The following is a 23283-nucleotide window of genomic DNA, read 5'->3' as shown; positions in this document are numbered from 1 at the left end:
TCTGAGGAAAGCAGTTAATAGAAGGGCATTTCAAAGAACTATCTAATTTTAGAATTTCAGCCTCAAGAGATTTTTCCCAATCTAAGGGTATTGATTTTCTGTAAGTGACCTATTTCAGTTGTAACAAATAAACCTCATTTATATGCTTATGAAGAACTTCAGCTGTCTTCCTGAGAAGACTTGAAAGAATCTGGCAATCTTGAAATCTCCCTGATTCATGAAAAATTCCATTACATTTTAACTCAAAGTGCTGTAGATCATATTTTCAGCTGAGGCAACACCTGTAAGCCTCCATGGTCAAATAATCATACAGTTTACATCCATAGGTCTAGAGACTGTGGCTGTTGACTATTTTTCTCACTGTAATTCTCACATTTTTCCACGTACCTTATTACTCTGTGCAGGTGTTATCTCAAAATGCTAAGTGTGTTATATGTAAATGAGGTAGCTGTGAAGTAGAGGCAGCTGATGGATTTGTTGAGTCATGAGATGATGGTTTGGAAAATTCTGGACAATGCCATGCAGTTCTGGACTGGAACTGTAAACCATCTTCCTATTCAATGATCAGATGTATCTTGTTGGAACTTTCAAGCTTGCCAAAGACCCAGAGTTGTTTACACACACATATTATGCATTTAATGTAGATTAAAACAGCAGAATCCTGCTGCTACATTATTAGTATTATGTTGCTTGGCACTTCTATAGCTGTTTTCCTATGGGATACAGGGGTTTTCATACTGGTATAAAGTATCTGTATTTTTACTGGTGTCTGTGAAAGGGATTGTACAAGTATCACATTTTACTTAAAAAAGTAGAAAGAAAGAGTGCAGCACCTTAAATCAAATGTTATATAATTATTTTGCTTGTCTTGCAATTAGTATTAGCCTATAAGCAACCTAATGATACTGAGATCATATTTTTTTGCATTGGGGTGACATCATTCACATGTGTTGACTGCTATATCATTCATAAGTAGACCTATCTTTGCCTTTTCTTGTATAGCTGATTTGTCCTGCACACCATGTACAACTATGGTCTGTTTTCATTGTTTCTTAATTTCTCCCATTTTCCAAGGTTAATCTGAACTATAACTTTGTTCTCTGCTCTGTGCTACCTATGATCAATACTTGTGAGGGAGATACTTTGTAATCATTAAACAGGTGCTGTTCTATCTGAAATACAGACCTTGTTCTGTCTAGTGATCTGCATGAAGGTAGACGTTATCCACATGCTCTTTTGTTAGGACTCTTAAGGGAAACGTGTGCTTGCATGTGTGTGTATGTGCTGTGATATATGACAGATTTCTCTCCTGAAAGATCTCACAGAGAGTGGCCTCAATGTTATGTGGCTCTACACCACTTCAGAAATGTACTTGCTGAGGAACTCTGCATTAGCATGGCAACACTTAGGCTGATCTGATCTGGTAGTATGTGATACAGTCACTAAGCTGACTTCCTGTCTGCTTTAGTTGGTGGACATTATGATCAGGTAGCCATTTTTCTTTAAATTTGTTTTGTTTTGTCCAAAGCTCAAATCAGAGAGCTGAAAAATGAAGGAGTCTTTATCTTGGGTATTTGCAGAGTGTATCAATACACAATGTAGTATCATCATCTGAAGAATGCCAGAGTGAATAAGAATAAATTGACATTTCTATAAGCTGAGAATGTTATATTGCTAGTGGTACATATATTGAACTGCCAGAGGCAATTTCGTAGTTCTGACAATTGAACCAGACTGTTAAGAACAAATCAAAATTTTGTTTTTAGTTCTTCAAACCTGCCCAATTAAGACATGTTCCTTGTTTGTTTTGTGCCTGTTTGAAACCACTTAGTTCTACATCCTTATGGTCATCTCCATTAAATCTTTTAAAAGCCTGCTGCATATGACCTGGTGAACTAACATTCAGAATAAAGTGACCTCATATACCCAAAGCTTTGTGCTTAGAATTATGTTTTACTCTTACTGTGACAGGTTCTGAGGGGTCAAATTAAAACTGGAAGCCAACAGAAGGCAGCTTTCATTAGTACAATAACCTGTTGCATAATTTAGTGGTGTAGTTCAGGCATGCCAGGTGTTGGTTAAGTGGAACTCAACCATCTGTACATTGATTTCAAATCTAAAATTTAACCTTGCTGTCAATCCATAAACTTGCTTGAAAAAGCGCCAGGAATGCTTTGGGATTTTAGCTCACTTTTGACATTCTCTCTTCTCACCTATTTGCATCTCATTCATCTTCTGCACTGCACCTTTCCTCCACTCAATTCTTTTCCCAGTGCTAAAGACAGGACTAACTGGTTCTCATGGCAACCCAGAACTTCCCAGTGCGTGACAGGGACTGTACAAAACCAGCACTAATCACCTTCAGTGAAACTTTAAATTTTTTATTCTATTCTTGTAAAGTTTATATTGTGTTGTTTTTTTTTTAAAAAAAAAAAAATGTAAAGAACTCTTCTATCCAAAATTCTAGTTTTTACAGGCTCTCTGGGAGGATAAGTGCTGCAGAATTAATTCCTAAAGTTTTGTGTCATTGAGGATGGGCTAATTAGATGCAGAAAGTGAAGGTAGGTCATAGGATCTAAGTCCTAGGATCCTTAGGTCAAGGGATCCTCAGTCTTCATCTGTAGGTGAAAGTTCTTATGTTCAATCTTCATAGCTTTTCAGCAATGAAGATGAGTTGTGTCAATTGTATGGCAGTGTATGAAGCATCAGAATCCCAAAAATTGTTTCCAGAACTTCATGAATCTTCTGTCTTGCTCTTACACAGATAGGCACAGAAATTTTATATTTCTTGTTATGTTTTAATTATTATTGAAATAAGTGTTGCAGTGGGTGTAAATCTAAGTCTTTTTGCAACAGATTTCATATTCTTCATTGGTTTGTCAGAAAGCAGGAATTGACATGAAAGCTGTGGTCTACTATTTATTCATCTTCAGAATTTTATTATCTTCAGAATTTCATTTTGGAAAATCTGTTTCAGACAGTACCATATTTGAAGCATTGTGTACTCTGTACACTTTAAATGAACCTGTTGGCCATGCTCTTTCTATGCCATAGAGTGGTCTGATTGTCTGCTATTTTTACAGATCCACAGAATGTTGAGAGCTGGCAGAGTCCTCTGGAGGTCTGAGCAGGGGCATTTAGTGCATGGTGCCAAGGACCAGCACTAAAGGCTTCTGTACATTTCCAAGCAGATCCACTATATTCAGTGGATCTTGTACAGGGGGAGACAGAACTGGGCTTGTCACTCCAGATACAGCCTCACCAGGGCTGAGTAGAGAGGAAGGTTGAACATCAGACCAAGAAGTAGAGGAATTATTGTGTATGTTCATGATCTGAGAAGCAAAGAAATAGGAAAAGATATCTCCTAAACAATAATGAAACTGTTGTAGTTAATTGCAGAAATGTTGTAGATGCAATTTTGAAAGTCAGGTTTTCATCATGGCAGTATCAGGAGGAAATTGTTTTGTGAAAACAACAGTATTTTCTCACAGTAATATGCCATTAGTATGCACTCTAAGCATCCCTAGAATTAGGTGTGATAGTATGTCTCTGTATGGAATTATTGCAAGATAGGAAATTATGCACATAGAACTGTTTCTTCATTTGTACTGTGAAAGCAAAGAAAGTCCCTTGGAATTCCTTTCTAGCTTGTGGTTTCTAAATTATGTGCTAGCTTTCAGCGTAACAGAAGTTGGTGCGTGCAGGCAAGGTGTTGCCTTTGTTGAACGTAAGTCTATTGTGAGACATACATAGCTAGGTCTAGCTGCATTTGATGGGATTTTGCTGTGAACAAGATTATATGTTTTGGTGCTGGGTAAAAATACAGATTTAAGTAAATGGATTTGGACGTACTTGACCAGCTGACAAAGTGGCCCAGTGAAGAGACTGAAAATAAAACCACCTTTGGGGGATTTTCCATTCAAGAATCTGTTTCTTGAGGGCTTTTTCTTTCACAAATGTACTGCATTTGAAGAGTATTATGTATTTATTGTATTCACGTACGCTAAGACTGTAAGTATTTTATTAGAGCTGGGTTTTTTTGGCCTAGCGTAGGCATTAAAGTTAAAGCTTAGCAGATGGGATAGCCCTGTGGAGCCAAGTCAAGAACAAAAAAGCCTCACTTAAGTCAATCAAATGAAAGCAGTAATGAACAAGCTGAAAGAGGAATGTGAGCTAGAACAAGATCTGAAGTAAACAGTGGGGAGAATATCCCTGTGCTCAGCTCAAGAGCCCAGAAATAATGGACAAATGACACCAGAGACTGGGAGCGTTTGTGGGCTCCCAGCTCTCTGGCACCATGCGAAGCCAGCGACACTTGACTTTTCCAGAGGTGCTTGGCTCTGTGCTCTCACACTGCTCTTGCAATTCCTCGTCCCCCTCTTTTGTGAAATCCTCGAAGCAAAGCAATCCTAATCTCATCTGGTCTCCCATGTGAATCTCATTATGCCTCCATACAGCACTTCAACATTCTCAGAACCATTTTTTCTTAGTGTATCTGTTCTAAGATTGCGAAAACATACCCAAGTGCAAGCCTCCAGATGAGAATATACTGTTTACTGATACAGGGATGTTATAAGGTCCAGGATTATTGTTCAATGCATTCCTAACGCATTTCTAAAAGCTTCTGATCTTTCTGATGAATCATCTGTGTTAAACAGAAGTTTTTTACTTAACTGTCCACAGTGACATGTGGGCCTTGCTCCTGAATGGTAAAAATTAATTTACTGTTCCTTCATGTGCATCAGTTGCTTTCAAATGTAATTGCTTTCTGAGAAGAAATTGGTTTGGATTGCAGAAAGAAAAGGTTTTTTGAACTCTTTAGTCTATGAACTACCAAAAAATGTGTTTCAATAATTTAAATAATTGCCATAAACTTCACCTTGTAATACAAGGTCACTTTCCAACAATGTGCAGTGTACTAAAAAATTGTCTTAAAATGTTTCATAAAATAGGTTTTTAGCAGTGATTCAATCTCAGGAACAATATGGAGAAAAAGAGGGTTAATCATGTAATTCATGTTACAATTGCAAGTCTCTGGATGAGATTTCATCTCAGAGAAATGTTTCTCAATGCAGATATGATAATGATATATATATGGTAGTGATATGATAATATGAATATAAAAATGTTTCAAACAGAAGACTAAGCTAATTCCCAATTTCTAATTACTGTAGCAAGTTGCACATTGCACATTTAAGGCAGTCAGTCAGTTCCATCCTTGATATCATGTCTTGTCCCTGCTTATGAGCAGTGACTGCATCAGGCAACACTTCTGTGGCAGAGCTCACGTTATGCCTATCCTGTTCCTTTTATACCCTATCTCTACCAATCTACCCATCTCTACCAATGAGTGATTCAAGTTTCCTTATTAAATGCTAAATGTATTCCTGTTCTAAATGGACTTAGTGGCTTCCAAAAATTATGTGTGTCAGAAGCACTAAGTACTGAAACTGAATTCAAAATAGATCAGATTTATAATGTAGGCACAGTGAAGCCTGTATCTTTTTAAGCACCTGTATTGCTGTTTTATTAATATACCCTTCTCCTCAATTTTTTTTTGTCAATACCTTTTCATTAGGTACACTTTCCCCTTGGCAGCCCAGCCACATAACTACATTTCAGTTCTAGATAAAGTGCTTTCCACAAAATGAGCTTTTTAGTAGTCTTCTGATGCATAGCTTAACTTGTGTATCTCTGAGTGCCTGGAACATTATTTTCCAGCTGACATTAATGCTAGGAGTGTATTATAATAGACAGTGAGAGCTCCTTCTAATGAATGATCTGGATGGGACTGAGTCACTAGGAGTTTAACTTAGTTGTTTCAGATGGAAGTTATTCAGCAGCTTTCCAATGACATTTTTAATTAAATGCTAATGAGCATGCATGTGTCCCCTGGTGCCAGATTTAAAGTTTCCATATCAGAAGGTTCTTTCCACCCTTCTTCTCCACAGACCATGAGAATGTTAATGCTGTTGGTTAATACGTCTTAATTTTAGCGTAATGAATTTCATCTTCTGAAGAATTAACTGCTAATTAAAGAATTCAGAATAAGAAGATGAGGAAAAAATAAGTTGTTTTTCTACTAATTAAAAATACTTCAAAATGAGAGAAGCTCACAGCAAATTCCATCTGAATGACTCAAAGACAGAGGAAAATTTGCCAAGAAAAAGGTATCTTTTAAGGGATCTCTATTATAAACACCAAAAAAGTATGAAATGTGTAACACTGATATTGATGTGGATGTCAGGGAGTTAAAATATATGAAATATAAAGCAGCAGAGGATCTGGAATGATGAATGTTAAGCAGATTGGGAGCATAGACAGATTCTGAGAAAGGGGAAGGCAGTAAACAACCAGGGATGGGAGTAGTGTGAGCCACAGGTAACAGTACAAGTAGCATAAATGTTAGATGCCTTGTCTATCCCAGTGACAATTCTCAAACATTACTCAAGAGGAGACTTAAGTGGTTGTATAGTAAAGCATACCTAGAGAAAGGAAAAAAGAGAGCCAACAGAAACCGAGGAACCAACCTAATCTTCATGTACTGATATCAAACATCTCTGGAAAAGTGGGATACAATTAAATTTTCACTTATAGTAATCCACTCACAGCTATAAAATAAGACATCAAATCATGACTATCATGAATTATTTGGGGCTCCAGATGTGAAATATGTTGCTTGGTTGTCTGCATTTAGATTTATTTGCTTGTCAGTGAATGACACTGAAAGGACCGTCTAAGAAAGCTTCATAAAGCAATTTGCTTTACAAGTTAGGAGTGAATGTTTTGAATAATTTGAGTTCCTTTGGATACTTATTTATCAGAATACTTTTATACTCTCAATTAAGGTGTTTAAATACAATCAATAGAGAATAGCTACAAACCAAGATTAAAGTTATTCCACTGTCTCTCTGATAAAATGTTCTAGGAAATATTTAGTATGCTTCAGTTGTAGACAGGATTATTGATCTGACCATCAGTCCTTGGGACTTTGAATTACTACTTTATGCCCACAAGATAATTCGTTCCTTTCCACCCACTTGAGATGCTTAGAAAAGTAGGATAATAATCCCTATTTCTACATCTCCAGTGAAGCCATTCTACTTACCCAGGTCAGTCTGTTCTGTCTTGAAAAACAACTGTGTTTGCAGAGATTGTGTGTCAACTCATGCTCTCTTTATGTACAAGCTCTACAGAAGATTAAGGTTATGTTTACCTTTTCTACCTATTTTTCGATGATATGTCCTCTCCGCTTGGTCTGAGGAAGATGATTGATCGGATTAAAGCTTCCAAATTCCTAATTAGGAATGCGACTTAGGCCTATTTTTAGCATAAAGTAAAAAACTTAAAGGACAACATTGCAAGTAGGTCTCTGTGACTGTGTAACAACTGTTTTGTGCTTACCAGGGTAAAAAAAAAAAAAACTGTACGTTTTCATATGCACAACTATAGGGCACTGTGTTTTAAAGTGTTGGTTTGCCAAGCTCATCCCTGAATTTTCATAGGCTGAGCTGGAAAAAGATCATGTAAGATACTTCCTCGATTTATGCTATGAACTGTGGAAGTACATAACCATCTTGTGTTTCTCCTTTTGAAAACCTGGTTCTTGGAGTTGTTTTTAATCATTTTTTATTATTTCTGATATGGTTCCTGATGTTATTTTTTTAATAAAAATCTGTTGACAGTGTCTGTGACATCAGTATAAATATTTTAAAAATGATAAGGAAATGCTATAAAAGCAGTGTTTTTAAGTGCTTTTGCAAGATTTAAGTCTTTAGCAAGGAATTTGCTAATCACACTGTACTTAGGATGCTTTCATTCCATCCTTGAAGAGTGACACTTTTCATCACTATAGTGGTGAATCTGGATGTGAACTTTAACTATTTTAATTCAAGTAAAGAAGAATTGTTCTGACGTTGTTTAAAAAAAAAAAATTTAAGTCATGAAAATATTAATCTTAAAAATTATATGGTAGAAGGAGATGCGTAGGTTACACAGGATTAATTTATCTTTGGGTTTAGAATCTTTTCTTATATCCTATAAATAAATATTACAGGAAATAATTTGTAGAAGTAAAAGCATTTGTAGAATAGATTTTCACATCTTTCTCAACAAAAAGAAATGAGGTTTTTTTCTGCTGTTGGTCAGGATTGCTGTCTACAGGAGAGTGCCATTTAATTATAATCTTGTCAATCATGTGTCAGGTTTTTTTAAAAAGCATGACTTCCTCTTTCTATTTACAGGAACTGCGATGAAATCACAACAGGTAAGTAAAAACCTTATAAGATGATAATTCTTCTCCATTCACTATCAATTGAACACAAAGGTAATATGTTGTGCAGAAATTATATTGGTGGCAGCATCAGGATAGAGTAATATTTTCAATTACGTATTGAAAGTCTTATGGCAGCAAGCCAGCCTCGTGTTGTTCTTTTAGAGCTCGCTTTCCAGGAAGATTGTCATGTAATTATTCCAGCAAGGCATAGTACAGACTTGGAGGGTGCAAACCCTGAGTTACTTGCAATGCAAGGTTTGGTGGTTGGGTCAAAGATTTTGGCAATAAAACACTGAAAACCTTACTTTTCAAAAAGCATAAATGTTCGTGTTATCTTTACTTCATGATTAAGATGAGATTTTATAGTTTTCCCTATGTAATAGAAAGCAGATTTATTTTCCCAGTATAGTTTTCTTTACACAATGGCAGCTATTTCACTGAGCATTGTCCTGAGCACGCCTGCTTGATTTTTTCTCATTCTGTTTTACCTTGAAGTGGTTAAAGAAGTGTAGTATGATGTTTATGCCTTATAGGTCCCTCCTTTTCTCATCTCAATAAGTATTCATTAGGGAGACGATAAGGGGCAAGCTAGATTCAACATATTCCATGTATGTTGACGGTATTTACATTGTTTTTATGGCAATATGTGTTCCTTCTGTGTATCTCATTTATAACCTATAGATCATGAGTCCTTATAAAAATGCCATAGAAACTTTATCACCTTGAAATTCTTTGTAAAGTTGCACAGGTGCTATCCATATGTGTCATGTCAGACATTTACATGAACAGGGATTCAGCTGAAGCCTTCTGCAATGTGCTTGACTCTCATCGAGCAGCTTCTGTTGATTTTGGAGAATTCTCCTTGATTTTCTGTGTAAGACTGAGACTTATAAAGGAAAACTTGAGCATTTCAGTATGTTCATCTCATGTGTAGGAAGTTTTATTGTATTTTCCTTGGAACAAATGGGCTCACTGTGGTGAAACAAAGTCCCGGCAAAGATGTGCATATATTGAGAAATGTCCTGCAAAGAACCTTATGAAGAAATAGAATTTCAGCTCTGAAACTAAATTGTAGAGAAATGAAGTCTCTGAAGGTTTTTGTTCTGGATTTGACTTCAGAATGGGTGTGTACTCTCTGTAAGAGCATTGACTAGCAGAACATCAGAAATTGGCATCACAACATAAACTTGTAATAAAGCAACACATCTGGGATACTGAAAATGACAAGTTGTCCATCACGTAGTTGTTCTCCCTTATATTTTTTCTCTCTACGTAACTGAGATCAAACAACCCGTAACTGGGTTATGTTGATTGTGATTTGAATCTCTTGTGTTGTTACTGCTACTTGAATAGGCATATAGAGTGTGTGTGTTTGGATTGTTTCTCAGTGTAGAGCTTACTACAATTAGGCTGCTTCTTTCAGATTAACCAAGTTCTTTCAATCTTTTCTGCTATGAGGTAGGATTATAGGACAAAAGCCTACCTCTTCAAAAAATTCCTCCAAGCTTTCTTCAGACAGGATAGCTGGTTGCTATGGGCAAGATTAACAACATGAGATTTTTGCATTGCTAGTGGTACATTTTGAATGCTCTATTAATATACTCTTCCATATTCATGTGTTCTGCAATAGCATCTGTATTGTGTTGCTTAAAAAACAACAGCAAAACATTTTTACATTGGCTCTGGAGTTAATAAAGCGTGGTTCCTAATGACATTGTGTTGCAGCTTTCTCTGCTGTGACATTGCACTTTTCCCCACAGCACTTGCATGTCCATCGCTTGTTTCTCTGCCCCTCATCCCACAGTCAGGGTTCTGTTGCACAGGAGGCAACGTGTGCTGATACTGAATGATGTGTGCCGGTGCTCACATGGTGCTGGAGAAATTACAAACCAAAACAAGGGGAGCAGAGAGGAGTTTTCTAACCACGCTCTCCAGTTTCATGAAGGTTATAGGGACATACGTGGTTTTGAGGCATCTGTCTGAATGTCAGTGACTCAGATTAGTGAAAACTGGATTGAACCAGGCTAAAATCCCATGTGATGGCAAATCTGTTAGATTTACAAAAACAAAAAACAACAACAACAACAACAAAAAACATGGTCTCATATCTCATGCCCAAAAACCCCATTTCATAGCAGATTCAAACAATTTTTCACCAAGTGCATTTGCATTGGTAAGTTAAAAGCATGTTGAAGATGAGTTTTGTCTACATTTCGACTTTTGCTTCTGACCTGGTGTCAAAGTAGATTCTGAGGATAATTTTTACTGTTATTGATAGGTGAAGAGAGAAAGTTGCCATTTCCTCTGACCTAGGGTGGAACTCTGTGTGCCTCAGTTTGTCTTAAGGAACACAGAGTTGTAAACAGGAAGAATTTAAAGCTATTTTCAAAGTAGAGTTGACTCACTGAAATGCTGTTTCACTTTCATCTTGCTTCCTTTTATGCATTCTTCTGAGAGTCTCAATGCGGGATAAATGTTTACGTGTAAGAATTTTTAATTGATTGCTCAGCCATAACATTTAGGTAGAATGGCAAGATCAAATTCACTGTTTCAGAGCAAGGAAAACAAATTAAACATGAGGTCAGTACTGAGATCAAAGCTCCTCAAAGAGTATGGACAGAAGTCAGCAAGCTCATAAATTTAAAACAGGTTGAAGGGTTGAAAAGTCTTCCACCATTACAAGCTTGATGATACTGTGACTTGACTCCTTATTTAGCATGATCGCTAATTAATCCTGGAAACATTTGGCTTCTAAGAACTTCAAAGAGAAAATCAATATCTGTTGCTCTTTTTTTTTGGCTTTTGATGGAGGTCTACTGTTGCTGTTAAAACACATTTTTATTTTTGCAGTCTGAATTAACAGTTCTGAGCTACTGTAAATACGCTTCTGTAGTTTTTTTGTGGTGGTGGTGTTGGTTTTTTTTTTTTTTGCATGTGGGTATTTGATAAAGCAAGACATGTTTCCTATTTGTATGTTGTTCTGTTACCTGTAATAAGTTGTGTACTCTGTTCCGTCAAATGCACGTATGTTCATATTCCAAAGCAAACTCCTTTACAGGAAAGTGTGTTTTACGTGTTCATTTCCATGTATTGATTGAAAGCAATATCCCCAGGAGTATCTTTTTCTGTTGTATTTCCATACATGTGAGAATCTCAGCTCCAGTGCTCCACATGCTCTAAGATCTCTCGATTGGATGGTTCCCTTTACTGCTTTCACAAGTATTTCTCTTCTATTTCTTCTTTGTAGGCAATTCTTCTTATGTCAGTAATCCTTTTCTTTTGGTAAGATGGGATTTGTAGATGAGAAAGTTGATTTCCATTACATTGCTAAAGTGAATCATGGCAGTTAATTTAAACACTCATTACCTGTAGAAATAATGTTGATCTCAGTAAACATCTACGTAATACCAGCTATGGAAGAAAACAGTGGAAATAGAGCACCTGCAAATAATTGACTTTTGGTCTAGTTTTCCTTCCTGTTTAGGGGAATACAGGGTGAGATCGAAGGACTCTATACAGGCAGTTTTGTAGACCTGCCTGGAATCCTTGGTTTTGGAGTTGCATATTTTGGTTGCAAAAATCTGTATGAAGTCCTGTTATGTAATAAGGGAGAGAGACATCGGGGGGATATGGAGAAAACAAGTCAGCCCTGAAGATAGAGGTGGTTGTCCTTCCCTCTGTGTCCTGTCCTGCTGTGCCTCCCAGTGCAGCTCTCACCTTAGAACACGGGAGCGAAAGGGATGGAGGATCTAGCTCATAAATTTACATGGACTCATCATGTGAAAGAACTTGTAGTCAGTTTCAAATGCATATTTTAATATATTTGTCAAATAATTTAGCTATGTTCTCTTCAGTTCTTCTAGATATTTATTCCTTCATTATTGCTGTGTTGGTGGCTAATTGTGCCAGGCAGTTTTATTAAGCCTTCTGTAAGGCATATTTTATTTATATTAGCAGATCTATTTGTAGAAATCACATTTCACTCGTATTTTTGTAAGTGGTGACATTTCTTCATAACACAATAATATTCCAGTACAAACAATTTTTTTAATCATCTGAATGTGGGTTCATAATTTTTAACACCTATAGAAAAGGGCTAGAAACTGATGACATCACTTCAGAATACATGTGAGACATGAATACAGGTGAACACATCATTTGTGCAGGCAGGGAAACTAAATATCATGCTTTTATATTCACATGTGAAGGCAGTTACTCCATTGATGAAACACAGGTCTATCTGAATCCATCATTTGTGATCAGGCAGCATGTCATTGCCAGGCAGTCCACCTTGAAACACTTTATATTCTGGTTTAAATCCAGTTAATGCAGAATTATTTTGAGCAGAGTTTTCTAAAATGGAAAACAATTTATACAAATTAGTAAAAACAAACATATGCTCCATAACTTCATGGAAATAGCTATTTGTCATTTTCAGCAAAGTACATGTATGTATTTTTCAGTAGAATGTAATATGTCTTATATGATTATGACAGAAGGCGAGCTAAATATAATAATGTTATGAACACCACAGATGATGCTGTATAGAAATCAAGCAATATTGGTATGTCACCTAGTTATTGAGAGAGACTCTGACAGACTTGCACAGTGTGTGCTTTGTAGGTTGATTTCTTTGGCATATCAACTGTCAAGAGGCAGCCTGCGTTTGTCACTCACCAGAGGACTGACACACAGTGCCACAACCAAGTGTCTGACAAAGCAGGATGGAAATTCCTGCTGAATGACCAGGTGGCAGACATACATCTGCTGCACCAGCACAGCTGCCTCATGTAAATGACAGGCTCGAAACGAGCCAAACAGCACGGACTCTGCTGTGCTTGTCGGTGTATGATCAGTCATCTCGTACATGCTAGGTCTTTTGCTGCATTCTGGGACACTGAACAGCAAAGGTAATTGAAAAGAGGTAATGAGTGGTAAAGGGGATCCTGCAGCAGAGAGAGAAAACAAAAAAGCTCAGTTTGCTATTTTAGAAGAGTGATAGGAGAAGTATTTGTGCACATTTCAAAAGTCTCTAGAGAGAAGGGAAGGTGGCAGATAATTGAGAAATGGCAGAGGTAGGAAGTTCTCTTAAACGTGGGGGAAGCAGGGTGTGTGAGATGCTTGACACTAGCCACAGGAAGGTTGTGGAGTCAGGGCCCGTGCTAGAAAATCATGAATAGAATATTCCTTGTTTAAAACTTACATTGGATTCATGAAGAAAAACACGTGGGAGGTAAAAAGGACTTGCCAGATATGCCAGTCACCTGTGCCTGTGCTTTTTGAGAACTGGTTCTCCAGGAGTCAAGAGGTTCTAAGGATGATAAATAATTAAGTTCTTCTTAAGAAGAGATACGGCTGTCAAATGTAAGGAAGTGTCACAGGAATGCCCTGCTGGGTGCTCCTCCTGGAAGGCAGGCTGTGGAAGCTCCCGAAGAAACTGGTTATCCCAGCGTGTGTGGACTGGTGAGAATAAGAGGAAAGCAAAATCTGCCTGGTGTTACACTATCTGTAAGATTTGTTTGCTTTCTTCTAAGTAATAATTTGTTTCTTGGAAGAAAAGATATTTAATTATGAAACTGTTGTGAAGAAAATTCCAGATGGTTATGAGATTAACAGATATGTTGGATACCTGTGACCCTCAGGCTGATCTAAGACTAGGGGAATTTCATGATTAACTATTCTCTCCTAAAGGAGGTGTGGTGAATCAAAGCCTAACAGGTGCCTGGAGAAACTTGGAGTTTCCTGAATAATTATGATGGTCTTTAGCTGAGATCTGAGTTAAATTATTCGGTCATCATAAAAACTGTTTTCAATATTCCACACTTTTGAACAGACGGAAATTTATGTGAAACTATGTATACATTTGAATGAGGTGAGCCAAAAATACAGATTAATAAAAGCAAGCTAGAACCCAAATTGTATTTGCTTTTTCTCTTTCAAACTGAAATTCAGCTGGACTGAAAACTGCTGAACATCTTGTCCTGTTTGAAGCAATTTTTTTCTCTTCTGCAAAGCTAGCTTAGGTTTTAAAAGATGTTACTATGTTGTAATCACAGTTCTTATTTAGTGCATAAATCTCACCCACAGGGTCTGTAAGTTGACAAATCAGAATGATGAACTACGTAAGTGTTGTAATTTTGCAACAGTGCATCCATTAGAGAGGTTTATTATTTTTATACTGTAAGCAAAAGAAACTCATTGTGTTTTCCTTCCTTGCACAGAGAAATGGCAATCTGGGATTGAACATGGGAATATTAGCTGACTCTCATACACCCCCAGGAATGTGAATGCACCACACGTTGCTCTTAACAGACCTGAAACATTCAGACAGTTCTCACTGTTTCTTGCAGCCTTCAGGAAAACAAACTCTCAGGAGTGTAATAAATTAGATAGGTGTAAGATCTGTTTTTAAACTGTCTCTAAAATAATCTTAAAACATGTGATTACTACATCATTACTGTGCCCAAACAAGGATGTACCTGTATACAGATGTGATTTTCACTTGCTGCAGCTAAAGACTATAAGGAGACTTGGTTCCTCTGCAAAACACTTCAAGGTCTGCTGGTGAAAGCACAGTGTATAAGAGCTAGGTATTATTATCTTTTACTGCTTTCTTCAAAAGACTGCAAAGGGCACCTATGCTGTTGAATGGTGTATCTTCTATTAGAGACTAGTAAAAATGCAAATAAATAACTAAAGCACTTTCAATGGGTTTAATTACCTTTACACATTTGAACAACATAATTCCTGATGGAAATGTTGATGAACTTCTATTTTAGCACCATTTGTTGCTCTATAGAGAGGCTTAAATAATTGAGGTATGGTTTTTGAATTTTTAATTAGATTTAGATAATTCATCTTGGAATGCGTATCTGTTCAGGAAATCTGAAACTTGAAAGGGCATGGCTAATCAGATGCTCTAGCTTCAGCTACATGTGCAACGTGCAGTTCCACAAATGTCTAATTGCTGTAATTAGTATTCAAAACCAATTGTGCAGTTTTTAACTATCTTGATGGCTGTGTTTGCTTGCCTGAGTTTTTAGGTTATCCAGTGTTGGATGATTTGAGGTACTGAAACAAGTGTAAGTAGTGCTGCATTTTAAAAGCAGAACTGCTTTAAGCTGAAAGCACTGGAACCATACTAAGCTGAGCCCTACCACCTGTGGGACAGGGGTGCAGCACCAAGTTTCCTTTTTGTCTGTGTCTGGCAGCCTTTAGCTTAGTCCAAGTTTGCATTAGGAAGTGGGAATTCCCTGGAAATTTCTTGCCTGGAGGATGATTTCAGTTGGAGTGGCTTAAATCATGAACTTGCCAAGAGAATTAAGGAGAGGAGAAGACTGGCTACTTGTAGAGCTTTCTGTTAGTTGGGAGTCTGCAGGCTATGGAATTCTGCCCTGCAGATATTCAGAGATTTCCAGCAGGAACTGCTGAGGAGCAAGGGGCTGATTTACAGCTGGAGCCACTTTCCTCCCACATGGTATTGTTAGCAGGGCTGCTTCTGCATCACCAGAAGGATGCTGCTCTTGGGAATTTCTGTTGCTTTTTTTCTGTCGCCTAAAGGAACTGTTATCTATCAAAGTACAATGTATTATAATTATTTATAAACTAATTGCGCCGTTTTGTAGTAAGCACTGGAGTCTGGCTCCTAAATATAGGGAGAACAAAGAAAACTTTAGAGTAGACACTCATTGGAGACCAGGGCTCACTTTGTACACCAGAGGATATCCCCAGCCTACAGCCCAGGACTGAGATGTAGTTTTCATGGTACAAGTACATGGTTCAAGTACAGCGTAAGTGAATGCAACGACAGAGATTCGGTTCTCACCAGAAAGCAAGAAACTTTGTAGTTTTCTCTGTGCAGACGTTGTTTAAAAAAAAAACTAAGTTCTGTCTGATATTCATCAGTAATCTGCATATGATTTAGCAAGAATTTGAATTTAAAAAAAAATGTTAAAGAAGCAGCCTTACTGGATGCCATTGAGCTCTACAGCAATTACAGCATATTATGTATTATTAAATATTTAACTTGTGACATGATTAGCATGGAACTAATAGTAATTTTTTATGTCTGTTTAGAAATTTAAGATCTAACGGTAATCAAATAAGTCAAGCTTCACTGGGTATTTACTTTAGTGTAGTATCTATAAATACTGCATCATTAAAATCTGAAAAAGTAAGCACAGAAGAAATGTGTTCACAAGCAATACCAAGACTTATAGACACCAGTTTTTAACACAATATTATTTTGTGTAGGGCACTTGTAGAGTTCATTTTCTGTTTGAGGTACTTATATATTAAAGATTGTTATTGATATGTTTGGATAGCTGATGTCAGGGCTGAATTTGACCATAAATCCTAAGAAATGGGATTAAAGTTGCAATAAATCTGCAGAGGTTATATTTGCATTTAAGGTCAAGGCCAGAATATTTCATTGGTGAAGACACATTTAGTGGCTACAGTCACATCAAAACCAGGTGACATTTTAGCTGAAGGAAGACATCTGTACATCAGGTTGTATAGCTCTTTGTTTTTAAATTCTTAGGATACTTGTGCCAGGTAGTACAACTTTGTCCTGTGTTGGCACAGAAAAGAAAACTGCATTGCGTAAAAGCTCTTCTGATCTTGTCCCTGTGAAGAAGAATGCAGTATGTTGGATAATACTGATATTATTAGTATGTTGTATAAGCTTTAATGGAGAATCTGCTCAGGTTCCATGATACAGACGACTATCTCCATGAGCATCAAGAATTAGAAGTGCATTAAAACTGCTAGTACAATGTTACCAGGCAGTGCATTAATCCTACTGTGTGTTTCTGTCAGTGTTACGTGACTTCTTGCCAAAGCATGAGTGCGGGTGTAGCTCATTTACAATAGCAATTCGAGAACATATTTTATCCTCCAAGACTGGATGTTCATAGTGCTAACATTGATCCAGAATTCTTCTGAAGCCTGTATTTTTTTCTTTTTGCTAAGGAAATTGTCTATTTATAGTAGAACTCCTTTTGTATTATAAACCTTTACAGAAAACCACGAAGGGGATAATGGCTTGGGGTTGTTATTGAAGTATACTGTTGGCATGGCTGCCTGGGGAAACCAAGAGTCTTACCTGTCTAGACCTTGTACTACACCTGACTTAACTTCTATGTTAGTAGAGCTTCACTCATAGATTGACTACAACTTTGCTATTCTTTTTTATTAATATATTTTAAAATATCCTACAAATAATCATGAATGTGCCAAGATTTGGGCTGCATTTTCAAAAAAATTTAAAAGCATGTATTTAAGTTGTATCTGTATTGTTCCTGACTATGGTACAACTAAGCATATGAACTCAAATGTGCCTGGTTAGTGCATTGTAGTTAAACGTACATGGTGTCTGTGCACTATTGAAACTGTTTACATAACAAACATATACATACAGCAGTAAAACATACTTACTAAAACTCTCGTCAGTTTGTCAAGACATACAACCTAGGGACACAAGAGAGAATAATTTTGGAATTGTAGCCTTCTAAACTATATCTCTTAAATGTGCAATTTATCATTTAGAAGGGCTTTCCATCACAAGGCTGTTTTGCCACAGAGGTAATGATCTTGTGTATTCTGAAAGGATACAAATGAATTGTTCCGTAGTTGTTGTGGAAATAGCTCTTTACTTAGCATGAAAGCAGGCACAATGAAGGCTAGATTGTAATGAATCCTATGTATCTAATATCAATCTATCTTCATGACAACAGATGCAAACTTTGCAATACTTCAGCTGGCATATAATGAATATGTTATATCGCTATGCTAACAACCTTCCTCTGCGTTTTTGTGGTTTGCAAAATGCTATTGAGGACATGGAAGCTGCTTGTTCCTTTATTTCTAACAAGGAATGTGTATAAAACTGGATATGACTGAAAACCTGTGTGATAATTAGCTCCACTTAGATTTGAATGAAGCTAGACTAGTTTTTGAAAGCAGTTTTCCATTTTTAAGTGGGTGATAATTAATCACGTAGCTCAAAACATTAGCCAAATCAAGCTTTTAATTTTATCACAAATGGCACAATATTAACTATTTTGGAATTTAAAAATTATGGCCCATGTGTTCTTCACTCCAAATTCTGATGGCTGCTTTAAAAATGAGCAATCCATTTACTGTTAATGCAACAGGGCCAGCTTTATCCATCACATAATATCCAACAGCAGCCTGTTGGATTTATGTCAAATCCTAATTTTAAATTATGGCTTTTTTTTCTTTGAAAAACAGTTTCATGTTGCATTCTCTTTCCTGGAGACGGCTGTATAGTTTTGGAGTATCATACAATGTCACAAAAGCCTTGACAGCCAATGTCTGATCCTGTTCCAGAGATTTATGCCTGCCAACCTAATAAAGAACATGGACAATTATTTTTCTTTTAATCCCACTGGATTTCCCCAAGGAGCAAGAAAAAGGATTACTTCATTGCCTGGCATGCCAGGGTTTTGTAATCCACTTCTGCTGCTATTTCTGTTCTGGTGTTCAAATGGAGTGGGAGAGCAAGTCTTGAAAGCTGTGCAGCAGAGCTGCACGGCATGTATGTGTCAATGCATAAAAAACACATTCTAACATTCAGCCAGGCCTAGTAATTTTTTTTTTCAGTGTAAAGAAAAATCTAGTGGAATAAAGTTTTCATTATATCTCATTAATTGAATGCATGCTTTTCCTGCATTCTAATCTCTAGGTTTGAAATATGTCATTACAATGGCAAGTTTATGTGTGCTGCATATACCATTTCATGTATACCTATATGAACCCAACAGCTCACAAAACAAAACTAATATTAGGTATGATTCAGTTACAAAGGAGAAGTTTTAAAAGTTTTCCAGACAAAAAATAAGTTCTGCATTAGTGAAAGGTTGCTTAATGGTCTTTTTATTTTGAGCTGTTGAGCAAAAACCTTCACTATTTTTCTGATGCACCATTGTAAGCATTTTGCTTGAAGTCTGAAAGTGAAGCTTGAAATATCAGTTCTGGAGAAGGCTGTTAAAATTTCACTTACTTTGATCTCTAATAAGTAAGATCAGAGGAGTTGCTGTATGTGTGAGCACAATCTATTGTGGTTACAAACCCAGCTCGCCTACAAGCCCAATCAATTAGAGTAGATTCAGATGATCCATTCCTTCTTTGGACAATTGATGAAAGGGAAATGCAGGAAAAGAGAAACAGTAATGATATAAAATAACCAGTTTTCTCACCAGTTGTTCTTGATTTCGGAGAAAATTAGGTCTGCAGCCATTACAGGGTGACTCAGATTAATATACCATTATACTGCATTGCAGTCTTTGAATTGCTTTAATATCTTTCACTTTGAAATTTTAGCATACTGTGAAATACTGACTGATGACATTTCAGTAGTACTGGGTGAAGTAGATAAGCATTATCCTTATGTTACAGGTGGAGAAACTGAAGCATAGAGGGAAGAAACACTGTGTTTATATGGCATGCCACTGACAGAGGTAAGTGCAAAACTCAGAAGCACTAACTAATGATTTCAAAATAAGAGTGTATTGGTGAAGGCTGCAGGTGGGAGCCTTCACAGGATTGTAGTGATTCTACCTGGGCTGTGAGTGTGCTGCTTATGGGTATGCATGCTGTGTAAGTCTTGCTGCTGCTGCCTCAGATCAAGAAGAGCAGTGGCTCACTTAAACTAGTGGCTGTAGTTATGAGTTTATGGAATAGAAGCTCTGTTTTTTTGGAAAAAAATGCTGAAAAGGAGGTTGTAGATACCAAGGTCTGTCATAACTTGCCCCTATGAATGGAAATAAAGGTAAGATATGAGTGCTACCATGTTGTTTTCTTTTTTTTTAATGCCATGCTAAAGCCCTCTTTGAGCTGTTTAAAACATCCAAAAATGAGATATGATTATTGGAATTTGAGAAACAGGAATAATAAAACATTTATTTATGGACTGTGGAAATTTTTCTGCTTACTTAAATTAAAAATTGAGGATCATCAAAAGTCCTAGGAGCTCTGTTGCTATTAGGAGATGAGGTTTGATTAGAAGCTGTAAGTTCTGTGTGATCATGATCAACTATGCCTGGTACTTTAGCTGCCACGTTGAAGAATTTTTTACTTGAGGCTTTTTTCACAGTATGCTATAGAAAAGCAATGACCTAATCTGTTTGACAGATAATAGCTGGAAATATGGCTTGCATTTGTTAGGGTAGCCCTGTTAAGTTGAATGAAGGTACTTCAGTATACATATGTTAACTATCTTGCCCAATAATAATAAAGTAGCAAGGTAGTACAGAAATGAAAGAACCTCAACACGTTAAGTGTAACTAGTTGTGCGTCTGTTAATGACAAACAGCAGGGAGAATGCACCTCCCTGTATGTACCCTGCGTGTACCAAAGAGTTCATTCAAGTGGATGTGTTTCGTCACTGTGTATCTCTCAGCTTAATTCTTCACTCTAAAGTATTAAAAAGAGTTTTTTATTAGGTCCTGTTTCTCATTTCAAATTCAGTCTCATTTCAAATTTATCGTAGTTGTAGCATGCCCTAGAATCAGCTAATGAGGAGCAGTTACAGACAGATGTGAAACTGTATGTACCTCATAGGAATTGCATAGAAAACACTGCTGTCAGGAGACACCTTTTCATTTAGATTTATTTCAGAAATTCAACATTCTCTTTCCAAGACTGTTACTTTTTAAAGCCAGTGTTGTTTTTTCAAATAAACCCTAGCTCTCAACATTCACAAGACGTTGTAAAGTCAAATAATGAGACACCCAAAATAGGCTTAAAACTATTAGTGATCTGCCACCTGGTGGTCTGACCTGTTTGAGCTGATGTACACTTTATTAACAGCAATGTAATTCCTTTGAAGTCAATGCCATTAATGTGCTCCTCGTTAAAAAACAGCATGAGAATTGCATAACACTCAATCTAAAGCTATGGTCATGTGTTATTCCAGGGTTATATCTTATCCAGGACTGGAGTCATTTTAACTAGAATGAAGGAGATCGTTATGATTGAATGACTATTTTAATTAAATATTTAGGGTGCATTTCATGTATACCAGAGGCAAAAATAAAATGCTAGGTTAGGTGTTAGAACTGTAGTAGAACAGATGCACAGTCTTGATGCCTTCCTGAATTTGCATCTTTTAGGCAATCAAAAGAAGGTAACCTGTGATATTTCCGTGTTTATGTCATAAGATTCAAATACAGTAATAACAGCAGCATTTGGCACTCATACTGACCATTGCATTCTTTTTTCACAAAGTGCCTTACAAATGCAGACAAACTAATCTTCCTAATGCCTGTTAAGTATGCAAGTGCTGCCATGAGTTAAGTTAGGAGAAAGCCTTCTGGCCCACAGTAAATAAAAATGTCACTAAAACTAAAAATATACAGTCTAGTAGCTGGGTTCTGTAACTTGGAAATCAAAAAGCACCATATTTTCATTTCATCTTCTGCTCCAAATTAATGCTCCCCAGGATTTTAGTACAAAAGATGTTCTCCGTTGGTATAATTGTGAATCAGTGATGTCCACTTGCAATTGTGAAACCCAGAAAGGTAGTACAAATGAAAAATAACAAGTAAAGGCTAATTCTTAATGTTTGGGTTTTTCACACAGAGAAGCAAACCCCAAGGTTGAAGGGTTAGGGAAGGAAGATAGGAAAATAGCAGTTAAATCCATGAGATGACTTCTAACTAAATAAGTTATTAAAATGGATAACCAAATACACTTTTTGAGCAGAAAAATGTAGAAAATGGTGTCATAATATCTGCTTGTAATAATTTACTTAGCTATACTACCAACTTGCAACAAAACTGGAAGATATTTTGTGATGCATGTATTGAGCTAGGTGATCTCAGAGGTCTTTTCCAACTACAATGATTCTGTTATTTCATTGGTGCTGGAATGCCATTTACCCTGGATAGCAGTCTTATCCTGGCTGACTGTCTCTTAAAATCATAGAGTCATAGAATGGCTTGGGTTGGAAGGGACCTCAAGGATCATCAAGCTCCAACTCCCCTGCCACAGGCAGGGCCACCAACTACCAGTCTGAAATTAGACCAGGCTGCCCAGAGCCCCATCCAATCTGAACACCTCCAGGGACAAGGCATCCACAACCTCTTTGGGCAGCCTGTTCCAGCTCCTCACCACTCTCTCTGTGGAGAACTTCTCCCTGATGCTGCACCTTCAGCAAAGATGTTTTTTCATTCTCCACACTGATGCTTTGTCTTCTTCAAGAAAAGAAGTCTAATATGTAAATGCATAAAAATTAGTACACCCTCTCCTTGTAACTTCCTTTAGAATTTGGACTTGGACAATTACTTCTCATAATTTCACAATCAGGCAGCAGTTAAAATCTGATGAAGCTGCCTCAAGTTTCTTGCCCTGGCCTGTGGGAGTTCCACCAGCTTGAAGAAATAGCAAATGAGAGATGGAGGAATGGTAAGAGTCAATTGCACTAATTTTATCTGTCAGCAAAGCAGAAAGAGGAAGAGACGCAAATGGAACATCCTGCACTCTGACACCAATTGTCAGAATGACTTCTTAACTTCTCCTGTAGGGGATTGCAAATGTTGTTGCCTGGACACCATGCTATCTTAGACTGAAGGAGCTCTCATCAGTTTCTAAATCAGTGCATTACAGCCAAATGTAAGTATAGGGATCTATCTTTCTTGACAATCTCTTTTATAATTCAATTTTGTTTCTCTGGTAGAGATATCTATTTGGCATTTTTCAACAAATCATTTTTACAAATGTAGATAAAAAAGACTAAGCAATTATTTTAGCACAATCATGTAGTCTCAATAAATTACTCAAACTGTCTCTAAAGAGTTTTCTCAGTTTTCTCTTTTACTGATATCTCATTCTTTATATGCCAGGAAATTATTTTACTGATTTTTAAGCAGTGTGCATTTATCTTTTTTCTACCCTAGCCTTTCCTATCATGGATGTGTCTTCATCTTCATTTTGTTGTCTAATGCTTGGATATTTTATTCTTCCCCAGATCTTTGATTACCTCA

The 23283-nt window shown here is 36.9% G+C and overlaps 1 long non-coding RNA gene across 1 annotated transcript in view; it reads left to right on the top strand.

Annotated features, from left to right (window-relative positions):
- LOC128081003 (uncharacterized) overlaps window positions 1-22906 on the top strand; it is a 96051-nt gene extending 73145 nt beyond the window's left edge. Inside the window, exons 2-3 of the long non-coding RNA XR_008206944.1 lie at window positions 19697-19758; window positions 22824-22906. This is a non-coding gene — a long non-coding RNA (uncharacterized LOC128081003). The remainder of the gene's footprint in view (window positions 1-19696; window positions 19759-22823) is intronic.
- The last annotated feature ends 377 nt before the right edge of the window (window positions 22907-23283 follow it).

Source organism: Tympanuchus pallidicinctus, unplaced genomic scaffold (genome assembly GCF_026119805.1).
Source record: "Tympanuchus pallidicinctus isolate F22 unplaced genomic scaffold, pur_lepc_1.0 scaffold20, whole genome shotgun sequence".
NCBI classification, from domain to species: Eukaryota; Metazoa; Chordata; class Aves; order Galliformes; family Phasianidae; genus Tympanuchus; species Tympanuchus pallidicinctus.
This window is presented reverse-complemented; position numbering and strand designations above follow the sequence as displayed.